This window comes from Rattus rattus, chromosome 4, assembly GCF_011064425.1.
Source record: "Rattus rattus isolate New Zealand chromosome 4, Rrattus_CSIRO_v1, whole genome shotgun sequence".
Lineage (NCBI taxonomy): Eukaryota > Metazoa > Chordata > Mammalia > Rodentia > Muridae > Rattus > Rattus rattus.
Window position 1 is genome coordinate 96,358,733 of NC_046157.1, and position 17,205 is coordinate 96,375,937.

Genomic DNA, 17,205 nt, shown 5'->3' on the forward strand with positions numbered 1-17,205 from the left:
GGAGCAGACTTTATCCAACAGAACACAAAAGACTCTCAATAGATGTTTCAGGATAGAGGGGGAAACGTCTCGATAACATAGCATTGTTATCTATGGGCAATGGCCAGATATTCTAGGCCCTAAGGTTATATATAGTAAGATAATGTTTCAGGTACACAAAACAGAAACTGTCATAATTGGTTAAATAGAAAATAATTTACAATGTACGTACAAAGTAGTTGGAAGAGCTCTAGGCATCAGATATATCAGGCTTTAGAAACATTTCCAAGGACACCTCAGGGTATTTGACCCATAATATGTTGCTTTCTCTCCTAGGAGAAGCCAGGTGTATTCGTTAGTTTCTGTCAACTTGACATGGGCTAAGGTCCTCTGAGAAGAGGGAACATGAATTGAGGAATTGTCTCTACTGGGATGGTTTGTAGGCATGTCTGTGGGGCATTTTGTTAATTAATGATTGATGTGGAAAGGCCCAGTCAAGTGTGAGTAGTGCCACCCCTGGACCTGGGTTATATAAGAAAGCAAGCAGAGGAAGCCATGTAAAGTAACCAGTAAGGAGCAATCGTCCAAAGTTTGTGTTTAAATTCCTGCCACCAGCTTCCTGCCTGAGTTCTCAATTTCTCAGTTATGGACTATGACAAACTCTGTGACTCTAATAACCTTGATGAAAAGTAGAAAGCATATTGATTGGGAAATAACACAGTTATAAGCATGATTGCCTTCCCATATTTTCTCATACATCAAGGTGAGATTCCCTTTCAAGAACTGTACCTGAGAAAAGAGAAATGGGTTGGGGAAGTCTCAGAGGCTGGAAGACTCATGATGTGAAGATGGTGGAAGCTGAATCAGTGAATTGCATCCTGGAGGTTTCCTATGGCCAAGCAGAAAATAGTGCGAAGCCCAGCACTGAGGGCATGACATCCAAAGACTACTTACTTTGACTCCTATGCCCACTTTGACCTCCATGAGGAAGTGCTAACAGATGAGATGCTTATCCTCACACACCACAACTCCATGTTTCACAATCGGCAATTTTTCAAAGATGAGGTGCTGGATGTGGGCTCAGGCACTGGCATCCTCTGCATGTTTGCTGCCAAGAAAAGGACCTGCTAGGTTTTGGGTATTGAGTGGTCCAGTATCTCTGATTCTGCTGTGAAGATTGTCAAACCAATAAGTTAGACTACAGGGTGTTCACCATCAAAGGTGGAGGAGGTGGAACATCCGTGGAGAAGGTGGACATCATCATCAGCAAGTGGATAGGTTATTGCCTCAATGAGTACACACGCAACATCATGCTGCATGCTCATGACAAGTAGCTGGCACACGATGGCCTCATTTTCCCAGACCGGGTCACCCTGTATGTGACAGTCATTGAGGACCAACAGTATAAATACTACAAGATGCATTGGTGGGAGAATATGTATGGTTTTGATAAGTCCTGCATTAAAGACATGGCTATCAAGGACTCCCTGGTATATGTGGTGGAACCAAAGCAGGTGGTCACCAAGGTCTGCCTCATAATGGAAGTGGACATCTACAGTCAAGGTAGAGGACCTGACGTTCACCTCCCCCTTTTTCCTGGAACTGAAGAGGAATGACTATGTTTACGCAATCTTGGCCTATTTTAACATTTGTCCTACTTCAACATTGAGTTCACCCAATGCCATAAGAGGACTGGCTTCTTTACCAGTCTTAAGCCCAGTACACACCGGAAGTACACTGTTCTACATGGAGAACTACCTAACAATGAAGACTGCTAAGAAGATCTTTGGCACCATCAGAATGGGGCCCAACGCCATAAAAAAAAAAAATCTTGACTTGGACTTTACCCTCAACCTGGGCTTCAAGGTTCAGCTGTGTGAGCTTTCTTGTTTCACAACTACCAGATGCACTGAGGAGGTGCCAGGCTGGTCCTCCTGCAGAGGAGGGCTTGGAAGCTGGGCTTGGGGGATGGGAGGGTACATCATGACTGTTTTTTTCATAATTTATATTTTTATAGAGTTGCATTTATGCCAATAAATCCTCATCTGATCATGCTTTTAAAAAAAAAGAATTCTATCTGAGCTAGAAGTATTTTAGACAGTAAATAGAGCCTCTTATATCTGGATACTGTATGGCTTCAGGAGCAGGGAATTTATTTCCCTGGACACAATGATTGATGCATATACACAGGCATGTGATCAAATGTATGGAAGAAATGTTTCCCAGGAACACAGGGAAACAATTTCCCCTCTCTTCTGTGGGATGGATATTATTAGCCACTTTATACATACTTTATTTTCCTAACTGTAAATGAGTTGATTTTCTTTCATTCTGGGATCTCTGAAAAGCTTGACTTCAGATTCAAAAGTGACATCTGAATAAAAACAGTGAGTTGTGCCTAAATCCTTGTAGAAATTCGTTCAAACGACTTTTTTCTAGGCTTGCTTATAATTTTATTTATCAAATATTCATGCTTATATAGCATATAATTCCTTTTATAGAGGAAAATTCTACCACATATGTCCCTAGAAAGGAAAAGGTGAAGTGTAACTGTGGGGAGAAAGCTTTTCAAATATTTTCACACTGTGAGCCTATTATAAGTGCAAGAAGATTAAAGATACAACATAAAGGTGTGTATTTAAATGACTACAAATAACTATTTAACTAGATCTGCCTAGGGGATATCACTAGTCCCCAAATGATCAAAGGCTATTGCTACAGGCAAGGTCCAAAACCACCTGCTTCTGTAAAGAACCTCAGACTACAGCACTGATTTTATACACATACATTTCTACCTCTTGAAATGGTGATTTAAAAAAATATATCAACACTGACAGAAGGCAAACAGATTGAAAGTTAAGTCTGCATTCTACCAACTCATCCTTTTGCCTTGTTTAGAAATGTGATAATTTGTTAGACTCTTTCCTTTGACATTATTATCTGCAGGAAGAACAGAATTCAAGTCATTGGAAATCAAAGGATCATCCTTGTACTCACAAAGGAAAACCCCAAGAGAGTATTGTCCTCTCTTAACTCATTCAGTTACAGGATTAGAATGTGCTTTGCATTCTTCACCAAGATGAATTTATGAGCATGAAACCTTCAACACATTCAGAAAAGAAATAAAAAAGTTTGCTACCTTATCATTGGCTTTGTTTTAAGGACCCTCAGATCAGCTCAAGACATTGCAAGACCAAATGCTCAGCAAAACGTAGACTTATTTGCCCCAGAGGGACAGAGGCAATGGATAAGTGAAAAAGAGAGAAAATAGATGGAGAGAGAGAAGAAGAAGAGAACAAGGGAGAGGAGAAAAAGGGATAAGGGAGAGGGAGAAGGGGTATTTGTCTGGGGTCAGGGAACATAAGGAACTTTCTCTGAATAGAGAGGAGACAGACATGGCCCATAGGGATATGGCAGTTTTTAAAGGAAAATGGGAAAACACCGTATTAGGATGAGGTTTAATTTTGATTGGGCATGCAAATTAAGGTGAGTACAACAGTGCTTTTGATTGCTGGACCTTGGTAATATAAGGGTCAGAAAATTGCTGATGGTAGACCCAGACACAGATAGGATACAAAGACAAACAGCATTTATTCTACAGAAACAACCAGCACGCTGGGGTCAACCATTCTCCAAAATGGTGACCCCAGACGAAGGCACACAGGCTTTCTTATAGGTAACCAGGAGAATTCTCTAAAAGAATTAGGTAATCACTATTGTGATTGTCGGGGCCAAAGTGATGACATTAGTATAACTTTGATTGTCTACTATGTTCATTTTTCTATATTGAGAAAGTGGGTTAGGTAACCTAAATTTTCATTGATGGGTGCTAGGGAGGTCACAAGGATTGGCTTCTGGTTGATTGGCTTGTACTGGTGATCAGTGTTCTGCATAACTATGTCATTAACATTTAACCACAGAATAATAATAGGACTGCCCAGCACTGATGGCCCATTCTAAGATAAGATATCTTCCCACTCTTATGGTTATTCCCAGGCTGTCCTTTGGGAGAATATTTTATGACATTTTTTTTCTGTATTTTGTGGTCTATTTCTGGAACCAGTACCTTAAGGTCGTCTTTTTAAAATCAGACCTGGTCCTTTAAATGGAGACAAATCTTTTCATTAGTCAAACTCAGGAGGAGCAAGCAGACAAATAAGGGAATAAACCTCGGTGGCTAGCTCTAGGAACGTAATCTAACAATTTCTAGCAAGGCAGAAGGAAATGTGAGAGTGGGGCAAAGCTTGGCAGAGTAATGTTTATCATGCTTGGGCTGCCTGGCACCCCTTAATTTGTTGCATTTCCACTCCACCAAACCAAATTCAAATAGGTCACTTCATTTCTCATGTCTACCTGAAGTCCTTCCTTTACATGAAAAGACAGCACAATGAAGCTATCGAAAGGGTTTTGGGCAACTGGGTATCCTGCAGATAGGAAGGCCAAGGATTCCTTAAAGACCACACCATGCAAAACTTCATGCAAGACATTTGTTAGGGGTTAGAGTATGAAGGCCACCTCTGAGCAGGCATGAGAGAGAGAGAGATGGAGAGGGAAGGAAGGAGGGAGGGAGGCAGAAAGAGAGAGAGAGAAAGAGAGAAAGAGAGAGAGAGAGAGAGAGAGAGAGAGAGAGAGAGAGAACATGCTGAAATAGCTTCATAAAGGGGGATATGTAGCATGCATATACATGACTGTGGAAACATAATGTCTTAGAGTTTTACTTCTGTAAACAGATACCATGACCAAGGCAACTCTTATATTTTTGGTTGTGAGCCTAGCCTTTAAAGGCTGAGCCATCTCTCCAACCAAGGCAACTCTTATAAGGACCACATCTAACTGGGTCTGGCTTACAGGTTCAGAAGTTCAGTCCATTGTCACTAAGGCAGCAGCATGGTACAGGAAGAGGTGAAAATTCTACATCTTCATCATCCGTAGGCAATAGATGAAGAATAGCTCCCATGTGGTTAGGGTTAGGAGGAGGGTCTCACTGCTCATGCCCACAGTAACACACTTCGTCCAACAAGACCATACTCCTTAATAGTGCCATTCCCTGTGCCAAGCATATTCAAACCACCATACATGTCAAATTAGTGACAATATGTTACATTGGTGTTTGGCTTCTAGTATGATAACATTTGAAGCCTGTGTTGGGATGGGGGAGGCAAAGAAATGGAAAGGAAAGACTGGTGAGGTAGGATTAAGGGTTTCTTGATCTTTAGGCTTCTTCCTGATATCTGGGATCATCAGCATCTTTGGAGATCCAAGAAAGCTAGAATGCTGACAGAGGCTTGGAAAATCAGGCTCTCTAATTCATGGTCCAGGCTCAGCATGATAATACTTGGCTAGGGAAGTACAGGTAACACTGGAGCAGTTCTGGTTTCTAATTAACTAATAATCTACTTCCACAGATACATATTAGAGGCAGAACATAAAGTTAAGGAGTTTAGGGGAATTCTTTCTTTCAGGTATGCATTTGATATTTTTGGGCCCATAGTTCTGGTAGTTAGGGGAGGAGTCACAAGACCTCAGTAAGGGCAGAAGATCCTACCCTCAGTACGTGGGGACATTTCGGCTCGTGGTTGATAGGGGTATTTCTCTGGAGTCCACTTGACTTGTAAGAGTAGGATTCAAATTGATTCAGTGAAGCTTACAAGAATTTTTTTTTTCAGTTTTAAAAGTGAGAAATTTTAGATATGTTAGCCTTAGCACTATCTGTAATCTCTACTGAAATTCACATTGTAGAAAACACAGTAGATTCATGCCTTTGTGTCATGGTAAAACCTTGGGGACCAAAAATGATTTGGGGTTCAAAGCATGAACACTCTCTCCTCTATCCAGAAGACTAGGTATATGTAGGTTAGACAGATGTTTTTAGTACAATAAGAAGCACTTCAAGTCCATACTTAGAAGACAACCAAAGAAAATTTGAAATCTTAAGCTTATAATAGCAGTCAGTGCTTACCAGAGTTAGATTAATAGTTTGTGGGAATTCCATTGATGAATGTTAAAACTCTAAGCTTCTGAAGTCTTAATAAAACAGCACAGAAAGAAAAAATAGAAACATTTTTTTTTCATTTTTGCATAAATCTTAAATCACTTATACCTTTACGACTTGCATTTACATACCTTAAAATATTTTGTATACCTTTATCATTTGCATTTACATATCTTAAAACAATTTCTTAGACTTTTAAAACTTACTTAAGCGTCCATATCTTCAGATCTTTGTAACTTGTATTTAGAACCCTTCCTTAGACCCTCAGAATGTATATCAACTTTAAACTTTTTTCCAATCATTTATTATAAGATACAGGATGGCTGACGGCAATTATTGTAAAATCAAATTTTTTAAAGAAATAGTAAAAAAGTTACTTTAAAACATATTTTGTGAATTTATCTCTTTTCTGAGTTAATTAGAAGTTAAACAATTTTTTTTCTCTAGAAGCTCTTCAGTGACTTTGGAAGCCTGATGTTTACTCATGAAGAGAACTCAGGAGCCAGATAAATCCTTGCTGGAGGAGCTGTGTGCTGGCTACTATTTAACTGGCGCATGTACCATTTGCTAAGTCATCCATGTTGTCAGAAATGTGAGAAGGATAAATTTTGTAAGAGTAAACTGGAATTACAGACCAACTATCCCCAGACTCTATTAAAAGTGACAGATACAGATATATACTGACTACCTGGACAATCACCCTAGGTTCTTCTGTAGTAATCTGAAATTTATTGGAGGCAGAGGTCCCAGAGCATCATCAGTCTTTATTCACCAAGCCCATGAGATCTTCGAGACATTCCTGTGCAGGAGAAACTGGGGGATTAAACTACCTTCTCTAGGCAAAGTAGAGCAAGCAACTCCCCAGTGTTGTGCTTTCCTACAGTTTGGACAGGGTCCTGGCCACAGGCAATGTGAAGGACAGTTTTTACTCAGTGTCCAGCTTTGCTGTATTAAAAGTAAGGTCCAAGTGGACAGTGAGGTACCCCATCATCATCGTTGGAGGAGATCTTAGAGCTTTTGCCAGGAACTGGTACTTGTGTCTATCACAGAAAGCTTTTTCTATCCTCCCCTGCTCATCCCTTTCACTAACCACCTGAAATTCTATGTTCAAGAGATCTCTGTAAAGTTTTGAGGAACATTATAAAGTGTACCTAAGCTAAACAAACTTGCTTGCTTTTTGTTATTCATTTTCATAAATAAAGATTATGCCTGTATTTAATCACATTAGGAGTTAGCATCATTACCAGATAGGTCTGAACACTTTTTTTTATCTTTATTAACTTGGGCATTTCTTATTTACATTTTGGTTGTTTTTCCCCTTCCCGGTTTCCTGGCCAACATCCCCTAATCCCTCCCCATCCCCTTCTATATGGGATTCCCCTCCCCATCCTCCCCCCATTATCACCCTCCCCCCAACAATCACATTCACTGGGGATTCAGTCTTGGCAGGACCAAGGGCTTCCCCTTCCACTGGTGCTCTTACTAGGCTATTCATTGCTACCTATGAGGTTAGAGCCCAGGGTCAGTCCATGTATAGTCTTTGGGTAGTGGCTTAGTCCCTGGAAGCTCTGGTTGCTTGGCATTGTTGTTCATATGGGGTCTCGAGCCCCTTCAAGCTCTTCCAGTCCTTTCTCTCATTCTTTCAACGGGGGTCCCGTTCTCAGTTCAGTGGTTTAATGATGGCATTCGCCTATGTATTTGCTGTATTCTGGGTGTGTCTGTCAGGAGAGATCTACATCCGGTTCCTGACGGCCTGCACTTCTTTGCTTCATCCATCTTATCAAGTTTGGTGGCTGTATATGTATGGGCCACATGTGGGGCAGGCTCTGAATGGGTGTCTGCCTCTGTTCTAAACTTTGCCTCCCTATTCCCTGCCAAGGGTATTCTTGTTCCCCTTTTAAAGAACACTTTTTAAAGATCAAAGAATATGATCATTTATAAAGTCACTGGCTATCATTCTACATGTCTTAGTTATATCTAAGTGTATATGATAATTTAGTAGTTTTTGTAAGATTATGACTTTACATTTCATCCTTATTAGGTTTATCCTTAAAAATAACAATTTTTAATTAAAACTCTCTTAGTATCAATTTAAAATTTTAATCATAAATACAGCCCATAGGGAGATTAGGAACTTTTTGATGTTTTCATAGACTATTATTATAAAATATCACATTTTTTTGTTTGGCTTAATTTTTCCAAATAGCTCAAGCTTTAAAAAAGTGAGCAAAGATGAAAAGAAGCTAGACAAATATTACTGTGTACCTGAGTAGACCTTCAGAATTCACAAACCTTATTTATCAAATGTACTTTACTTATTAAACATATGTTGTTACTTATCTAAATTTCCTAGAACCCTGGTATTGAGCAGTTGGCAATGATATAAGTAGTTAAGTGTGAATGTCTAAGTCAGTTCTGTTAATATGAGTAGACCTTTATAACTGAAGGGGTCCACTAGGCCTAAGAATGGCAAACACCCTCCCCCACAGATCTACATGAAAAACATGTTGCCAATAGGTTTTGCCTTTTACTTTTCTCCCATTTGCTAACCTCTTGATTAGATTACATTCCTAAAACTAGCCACCAAGGTCAAGATCCTTATTTGGCCACTTACTCATTCCTGAGACTGATCACCAAGGTCCAGCTAGTCCTTGACTATCAAGGTCCATTGATCAAAATTCATTCCTTTGACTAATCTAATCAAAATGAGCAACCAGAACTTACCAAGACATTCTAGCTCATTCTAAAACACAGACCTCTCTTTTTCCCTCTTAAAACTAACACTTGTAAAGCAATTTGCTGATGTTTCTGTCTAATTCAGATTTGGCTACCTTGTCTCTTTGCCTTGCTTAATAAAGGATCTTTTGCATTTGGTTTGTGCTTGGAAATTGGTCACTAGGGTTACTCTGTGTCTAATCCAGGATCCAGAGGGGAAGCGCCCTGAAGTATGTTCAATAACCTTCAATAACCTTAAATTTTTATCATGATTTAAAGTATATTCTAAACCAGAGTTGAGTCACATATATAGCATGTGACAGCAAATATAACCTGAAATTTTCATCATCATATAAAAATCCATACCAATCCAAAGCATTGTGGAGACTTGGTGTTTCCTTAAGTCTAAAAAGGAGAAACAGTGATAAACAGGGAGCTCATTAGTACTAAGAAGTTTTACAATTATTGTTCTATACCATCTGAAGATGATGTTTAATTCACATGGAATGTTCTCTTTAACCATACTGAAGGTGACTGTCAGTCACATGATTGCTTCTATCCTGGTGATGTCATTAGCTATTTAAAACTTCCAATTTTCTAGTAGATCTATATTTTTTTATTTTTTAAATTAGTTAAATCCAGGTTACATACACAAATACACAGAGAATTGGATATACATATAGTGAGTTGTAGCAAATAAAGATAATCTCCATGTACATTTTTAATTATAAGCCTTTTCTATAAGTTTAAAGCCAAATTCTGTTACAGATATAGATTTCAAGCCATACCCAAAGAATTTAAAGATCATGAGATAGAGTTTACAGCATAGTCTTAGGAAACTCTGAGAGGAGAGAAGAGAGAAGTCATAGAGATAAAAGTTTTTTAAGAGCAGGAAGTAGATCATTAAAGATAACAGTTTTGGAAGTGTAGAGCAGAGTATAGTGAGTTTAGGTATAAAACATTTAGTATCAACCCAAACACACAATCTGTTAGTGAAAGGGCTTTTGCCATGATTTGTGAGAATTTGAAAATCATATGAGCCAATATTTAGGATCTAACAAAATTCCCCTGGAGGGAATTTCTATAAGCTCTAAGACAGAGCTGAAAGAGAGTACACAGTGGTCTAGAAAGGCTCAAGCTTGGAGAAACTGCAAAAGGTGATGAGGAAGAGCAAGGTCACAGAGGCCCAGAAGGATATAAGGAAGTAACAAGACTTCACAGGTAGCTCAAAATAGAAGGCAAGAAATGGGTTGAAGGGGCTCGAGACCCCATATGAACAACAATGCCAACCAACCAGAGCTTCCAGGGACTAAGGCATTACCCAAAGACTATACATGGACTGACTCTGGGCTCCAACTGCATAGGTAGCAATGAATAGCCTAGTAAGAGCAAGACCTTGGTCCTGCCAAGACTGAACCCCCAGTGAATGTGATTGTTGGGGGGAGGGCAGTAATGTGGGGAAGATGGGGAGGGGAACACCCATATAGAAGAGGAGGGGGAGGGGCTAGGGGGATGTTGGCTCGGAAACCCGGAAGGGGAATAGCAATCAAAATGTAAATAAGAAATACTCAAGTTAATAAAGATGGGGGGGGGAGAGAAAAAAAAAGAGATGTTCACATGGATGTAGCATGCCAGAAGCATTGCAAGGTGCAGCAGCCAGAGAGACATGTAGGTGCCCATGGAAACACATAGTAGAACATAGTAGACCAGGCCCCAGAGAGATGAGACACAAATGGTTAGAAAAAGAGTGAAGCAGCAGCTGAAGAATCAGATGCTAGAATTCTGTGGGTATCAGAAATGGCAGAAACAAATGGTCTGAACATATCTTAGAAGAGGTACTTTAATCTCAGTACCTGGGAGGCTGAGGCAGGTAGATCTCTGAGTTTGATACCAGCCTGGTCTACAGAGTGAGTTCCAGGTCAGCCAGGGCTACACAGAGAAAATCTGTCTCAAACTCAAACACACACACACGCGCACACACACACACACACACACACACACACACACACACACACACACAACTGCAAGTCCCTCTTCCCTGCCCCATACACACAAAGAGGACACTGCAAGAAGAAGCAAAAAGATACACCAACCAGCCAGGGGCATGCTGCCCATCAAAAGACCTGTCCTTCTGGGCCTGGCTCTAGGCTCCCATTTTGTGATTTACAGATTCATCAAACCTAACTTTAAGACAAATCATTTCCAAGGGGATGGAGCAGGTTGGGGATTGGGGGAGAATGTAGATCAGACAAAAACAAATAGGACTTGGAGCAGAGAAAAGAAAACTTGGGAACAGAAAACTTCTTCCTGGTTGCTTGCAGTATTCGTACAGGTCCTGATTAATATTGGGATGTAGGGTGTCACTAGTCAACCACATTTAGATTGATTAATGAATATTGAGGTCAGATATTTTGCAAAAGTGAATTAATTTAGGAACCTTCAGGTCTGGGACCAAGTATAGAGGCTGTGGGTTTTCTAAAGGGCGTCCTAAGGGGGAACAAGAAGATATGGACAATTTTGTTCTCACGGATTTGACAGAAGGTACTCAAACTGCAATCTATGTTGTCCATTGGACTCGTGGAGGACCAAATAAGGAAGATACAAGCCATTCAGTGGGCCATCACAGTGCTCAATGAGGGTCAAGGCTAACAGCTTGAGCAGACTTGATATCTGGTACCAAGGCTTTCAAGAGAAGCTAAAAGACAAACAAAAAGCTCAAAACAGTCTCACCCAATGGTTGGAAATAGGGTACGTACCTCTTCCTCTAAGAGTACTAGAGACTCAGAGAAGCATTTGCACCTACCAAGAGGGATCACTAACCAGTTGCTGCTAATGGATGTAAGGCCAAGCAATTAGTGGGCCAGAAGGTAGATCTGTTGTGGACAGAACAGATGGATATAGTTTAAGTGTGGCTTAAAACCCAAGGTGAAGCAGAGGCCTCAAGAGTGTCTCTCAGAGTGACAGCAACAGTCAAACAGGTTTGTGGCAGTTGGGTATCCCGGTGATAGGAGGGTCAAGGATCACATAATGAAAGAGATTTATTGTTGATGGAGAGGTGCATATGAAAGGCCACCCTCTAGTTAGGATGAAAGAAAGAAAAGTTATGGAGGGAGGGATGAAGGGGGAACAGGTATGATGGTCTCAGGCTATAAAGGGCAGCATAGAGCATGTGCATATGTGATGATGGAGACATGTGGTATTAGTTGACATGCCACATTGGCCTCTAGTGATGGTGACAATTGAAGGCCAGGAAAGGTCTAGAATGTGAGCAGTTCTGAGTTATACTGGTTTTTTGTTTTGCAGTCACCTCATATCTTGTTTTTTTTGTTTGTTTGTTTTTTTTCTGTCACTGTGATAAACACCATGACCAAAAGTGACCCAGAGATGGAAAGGGTATATTTACACTTCCATAAAACAATCTATCACTGAGAGATATCAGAACAGAAACACAAAGCAGGGATCTATAGGCAGAAACTGAATCAGAATCCACAAAGGAAAGCTGATTACTGGCTTACTTTCATGGCTCGGTTACATTTTTTATAGAACTTTGGTATTCCTAGGGATGACACTGCCCATGGTTTCGGATATCTAAAATTCTGGAATTAAATGCCTACCAACTGAAAATTGCAGAACCAGAGATTTGGTCCATTAATAAATAATTATTCTTTGGGTGTAAATTGTGTCTCCTTAAATTATAGCCTATTTTTAGTTTTCAAATTATGTATAGCAAGTACTTACTTATATTTAATTATGATAAAGAGAATGAATAAAATGTCGTACTGTGTTACCAAAACAAAGGTAAGTACTTTATAAAGATTACATAATCTCTATATGGTAATGTAAACAATGCAGGATATATTCTAGTTATATATATATATATATATATATATATATATATACACACACACACACGCTTGCTACTGAGTTGTAATTCAACTTAGTAATATAATGTTCTTTCTGGAGTATGTTGATTAGTTTTTTTCTACTTGACACAAATGATAATCACATAGAAAGAGAGAACCTCACTTGGAGAACTGTCTTCCTCAGATTAGCCTGTGGGTACTTCTGTGGTTGCAATGACCAGCTTCAACTTGGTCTGGGGCCCTGAGGAAGGAGTGATTGGGAGCAGCAGATGAATGACTCTGACTCGTGATGGATGCAAACTGAAAGCTCTGGGGTCTGCTTGAGATAGTTCTTTTCTTGAGATGTCTCTCTATTGCACACCAAACCTCAGTGTTTTATTTTGCACAAGCTACTTTCTTGGGAATTGCATAAATTCAATAATTTACCTCAGGTTTCCCATTTGATAATCCCACAAGTCAGCATTTTTAAAAAAATTATTTATTAATTTATAGACATGAGTACACTGTCACTGTCTTCAAACACATCAGAAGACAGCATTGAATTTCATCACAGATGGTTGTCAGCCACCATGTGGTTGCTAGGAATTGAACTTAGGACCTCTGGAAGAGTAGTCAGTGCTCTTAACCTCTGAGTCACCTCTGCAACTCAAGCATTTCATGACCTTAGCCCCTTGATTCTATAGACAAAGCCACATGTGCAAAGCTTTAGAGTTTTGCCGTTTGCTGGAGTTGGAATATGACCTCACATCATTTGTTTTATTACATTATCACTAGCTTTCTGTTTTCCATCTCTGTCACTGCCTAACCTTGACTGTCCTGTAACTTGCTATGTAGTAAACCTTGAACTCAGAGATCTTGGAGGTTCTGTCCTCTGAATGGTGGGATTAAATGCATGTAACATACCATGCCTAGACATAAGCATTCCTTCACCTAGAACTTGCTCTGTTTCAGCCTGGCCTTAAACTTGGAAATCTGCTTGTCTTTATGTCCTGAAAATAAAGGTATATACTACCATGTCTGTGCCTAAACTTTTCATGTCCAGTATTCTTCAAGATCCATATCAAAAGCCTTTGTCTCCCAACCTCAAGATTTGGATCACAAGGGTGCCTTCCATTTCTGGATGTATTCCATTCCATATTAAAAGTCCAAACTATTCCTTGTTCAAATACAAACACAAACAATAAGCTTAGCTGGGTGGGATCTTGCCCTGAGATCACCACTCCCAAAATCTCTTTATCTCCCTTCCTTAGTATCTTTCTGACAAAACCAGCTCATTAGTTCACCTGCTTCTGTTCTTTCAGGTCTGCAAAGTCTCTCATACATTTCATTTTGCATTCATATTTTTCTATAGTTGAGAAATACTGTAAAGAACAGATCTTATATTGATTCATATATTATTGAACTCATACTTCCATAGTTCTTTCCCACAGTCTTACGTGTTGTCCTGGTGGTCACAGTGTTATCATTTTTTGAGGAATACTGGACATATTCTCTATGTCTAAAATCATGCTGTTTCTGATTATGATGGACTCATTAACTTTGCAGGGAGAACATTCCCTGAAGGAGGAACATAAAGTAAAATATATACATTATTATTTAAACAAGCCTTATCCCTACAGCAACTGTCAGCATTTGAGAAAACCCATGGCTGGCTCTCCTCCAGGGATGGTGTGAAGGAACAGTCTCAACTTGGTTGGGGGTCCTGAGGAAGGGGTGTTTGGGAATAGCAGGAGAAATTATCTGAAATCAGTGATGGGATGTAAGCTGACAGCTAGGTAGTCTGCTTGAGATAGGTCTCTAGACAATCCTGTATGTGACTCATGGATTTTCCCAAATCTGAAGACCTGCAAGAAGAATTCTAAAAGATCTGTAATAATTCTCTGGGTAGCTTTTAGGTTTTTCTACCAAAGTCAGAAAACCTATTTTACAAAATTGTAAAGGATCTGTAATAGTTCTCTGGATAGCTTTTGGGTTTTCCAACCAAAGTCAGAAAACCTACTAGAAAGATTCTAAAAGAGCTGTAATAACTCTCTAGACAGTTTTGGGTTTTCTAAGCAAAGTCAGAAAACCTGCTAGAAAACTTCTAAAACAGCCATGTTGGGTCTCTAGGCAGCTTTTAGATTTTCTGACCAAATCAGAAAACCTTCTAGATAAAATTGTAAAAGAGAAATTTTAACTCTCTAGATAGCTCAGTTCGTAGAGAGCAAAGACCAGTCTTTTATTTGCATATCAATTCAATCATTTACCCCAGGTTCTCTTGTGATTATCGCATGAATCAGCATTTTATGACCTGAGCCCCTGGTTTTTTAGAAAAAGACAGCAAATACATCTTTTTAAATATAACAAGTCCTATGTGCTTCACTGGTCATAGCACTTGTAGTTGTCAAATCTATACATAGAGACTATTTTCATGTGAGAAAGTTAGCTTTCTGTTTTCCAACTCCTTTATTGCATAAGCTTGGTTGTCCTAGAACTTGTTGTGTAGACAGACCTTGAGCTCAAAGATCTTCCTGCCTTTGTAAACATAAACAACAAGCTTAGCTAGGTGTAATCTTGCCCTGAAATCATCATTCCCTCACTTATTGGAGTTCCTTTATTACTTGCACCATGAGCTTTGCTTTTTTAACTATTCCTTTCCCTTTACTAGCTCCTTAGTACAGCTCTTCCTGTTCTTTCAGGTCCAGAAAGTTCCTCATAAAAATCATGTTATATCCTCATATTTCACATAGTTAAAAAAACCTGTTTATATATTCTTGAACTCATGATTTCTGAGTTCTTTCCCACAGCCTTCAGAGTTATCCAAAAGGTCACAGCACTACCATTTTTTCTGTGGAACTTTAGCCATATTCTTGATTCCTGGCCTCAAGCTGTTTCTAATTATCATGTAGTCATTAACCTTGGCAGGGAGGGCATTCCCCAACAATTTTGGCAGGGAGAATATTTCCAGGAACATCAAAAATATGTACATTATTATGCAAACAAACCTTATACCTATAGTAACCATCAGCAAAAGGAAGATCCACATTCTGTTGGTGCTGCTCCAGGGGTGGGAACTGTGTCTGTGTTCCTTTTACAGCTATGCCCAACCTGGAACTGCAGGGCATTTCCCAAGGCAAAGTATTGCTTGATGGTTATTTCTTCATGTAAAGCTCACAATAAAACCACTTACTATAGACTCTTTATAATTACCTATTATCACCACAAAAGCAATGGCCTATCTTCAGGTTGTAATCTCTGGTACCCCAGCTCCTGGAATAAAGATTTGTTTATTGCCTTGATGTCAAATAATAAAGTGGCAATTCTTTTTTTTTTATTCACCTTGTTCAACCAGTATATTTTCCCCATTAATTAATTCAATTATTCACTTTACAACACAATCATAGCCCCCATTCCATTCTACCCCTCACATGGCTCATTCCTCCCCACTTTCCTTCCCTTCACCCACTCCTACAACACCCAGCAGAATCTTGACTCCCAGGTGCTCTGAAGTACACAGGATCACAGGAGAGGCCACAGCATCTGCCCCAACACACACCCCAATACCCAGAGTAACTAGGCACCCCAAGATTCAGGAACGCAGAAAACGCTGGCCAGTCAGGGGCATGGGTTCTTTCTTGTCTGAACTAGTGTCCTAATACACTTTAAATAGTAAAAAGTAGGTGGGGCAGAGACCATTAAAGTATAGATTAAGCAAAGATCTTAACTTCTTCCGTCATACTTAAAAGAAATGTTATGATGTATGTGAAAAATTACTAAATAGCAGAATAATTGTTCAAATGTCATGCTCCAAAAATGGTATGGAATAGTCAAGTCTGTTGTAAAAAAAAATATGCTTAAATTTGATTAGTCTGGGAATATGTGTCTAATAAAAAAAATATGTCATGGTTTCAATAAGAATGAGATCTTATATTTGAGTGCTTAGTCACCAGGGAGTGGAAGTATTAAGTGTTTGAAAGGACTGGAAGAATTAGGAGGTGTGAAAGTGTGGACTTTTTATAAGAAGTATGTTGATAAGGTTGGCCTTCTAGATTTCAAAAGCTATATCAGGTTCTCTCCCTCTCTCTCTCTCTCTCTCTCTCTCTCTCTCTCTCTCTCTCTCTCTCTCTCTCTGTAGGGGTGGGTGTGGTTGTGTGCTTCTTTACTGTGGATCAGAACATAGTCCTCAGAAAGTTCTCAAACACAGTTCCTACCTCTCTACCAACATAATCCTCACTCTAATGATAATAGACTAACCCTCTAAAACTGTAATCAATGCCCCAATTAACAGCTTTCTTTTATAAAAGTTTCCTTGGTCATGGTATCTCTCCACAACAATACAACAGTGACTAAGACAGAAAGTAGCAATTGTTCTGTTTGCAAAACCATAAAGTGATTCTGCAAAAATCACTTTTAAAAATTAAAAAAAAGCAGGGTTTCGCTCAGATATTTTTCTCTGAACAAAATCAATTATATAGTCTTGATAATTGACTAAAGCACTTTGAAATTCAATGTCCACAACCTTGAAAGCAGATATCGAAGGCATTTAAATTAAATACTTTGTAAATTGTCTGGCAAATTATGCTAACTTATGTTATTACTTAAAATATGAAATCTTTACATCAGACACTTAGATTTACAGAAAATAGGTGTTTTAAGTATCCTGGAGGGAATGGATGC

General features: G+C 39.3%; 2 non-coding genes and 2 pseudogenes across 2 annotated transcripts; 1 reads left to right on the forward strand and 3 right to left on the reverse strand.

The window, feature by feature from the left end:
• Positions 1–827: 827 nt before the first annotated feature.
• On the forward strand, positions 828–2,016 carry LOC116898447 (annotated as a pseudogene).
• A 12,500-nt stretch (positions 2,017–14,516) lies between these two features.
• On the reverse strand, positions 14,517–14,579 carry LOC116899791. Its single transcript, XR_004387797.1, has one exon. It is a non-coding gene; the product is annotated as a U7 small nuclear RNA (small nuclear RNA).
• Positions 14,580–14,590: 11 nt separating this feature from the next.
• Positions 14,591–14,647, reverse strand: LOC116899797 (annotated as a pseudogene).
• Positions 14,648–14,665: 18 nt separating this feature from the next.
• Positions 14,666–14,724, reverse strand: LOC116899800. The gene has a single exon (XR_004387802.1). It is a non-coding gene; the product is annotated as a U7 small nuclear RNA (small nuclear RNA).
• Between the last annotated feature and the right edge of the window lie 2,481 nt (positions 14,725–17,205).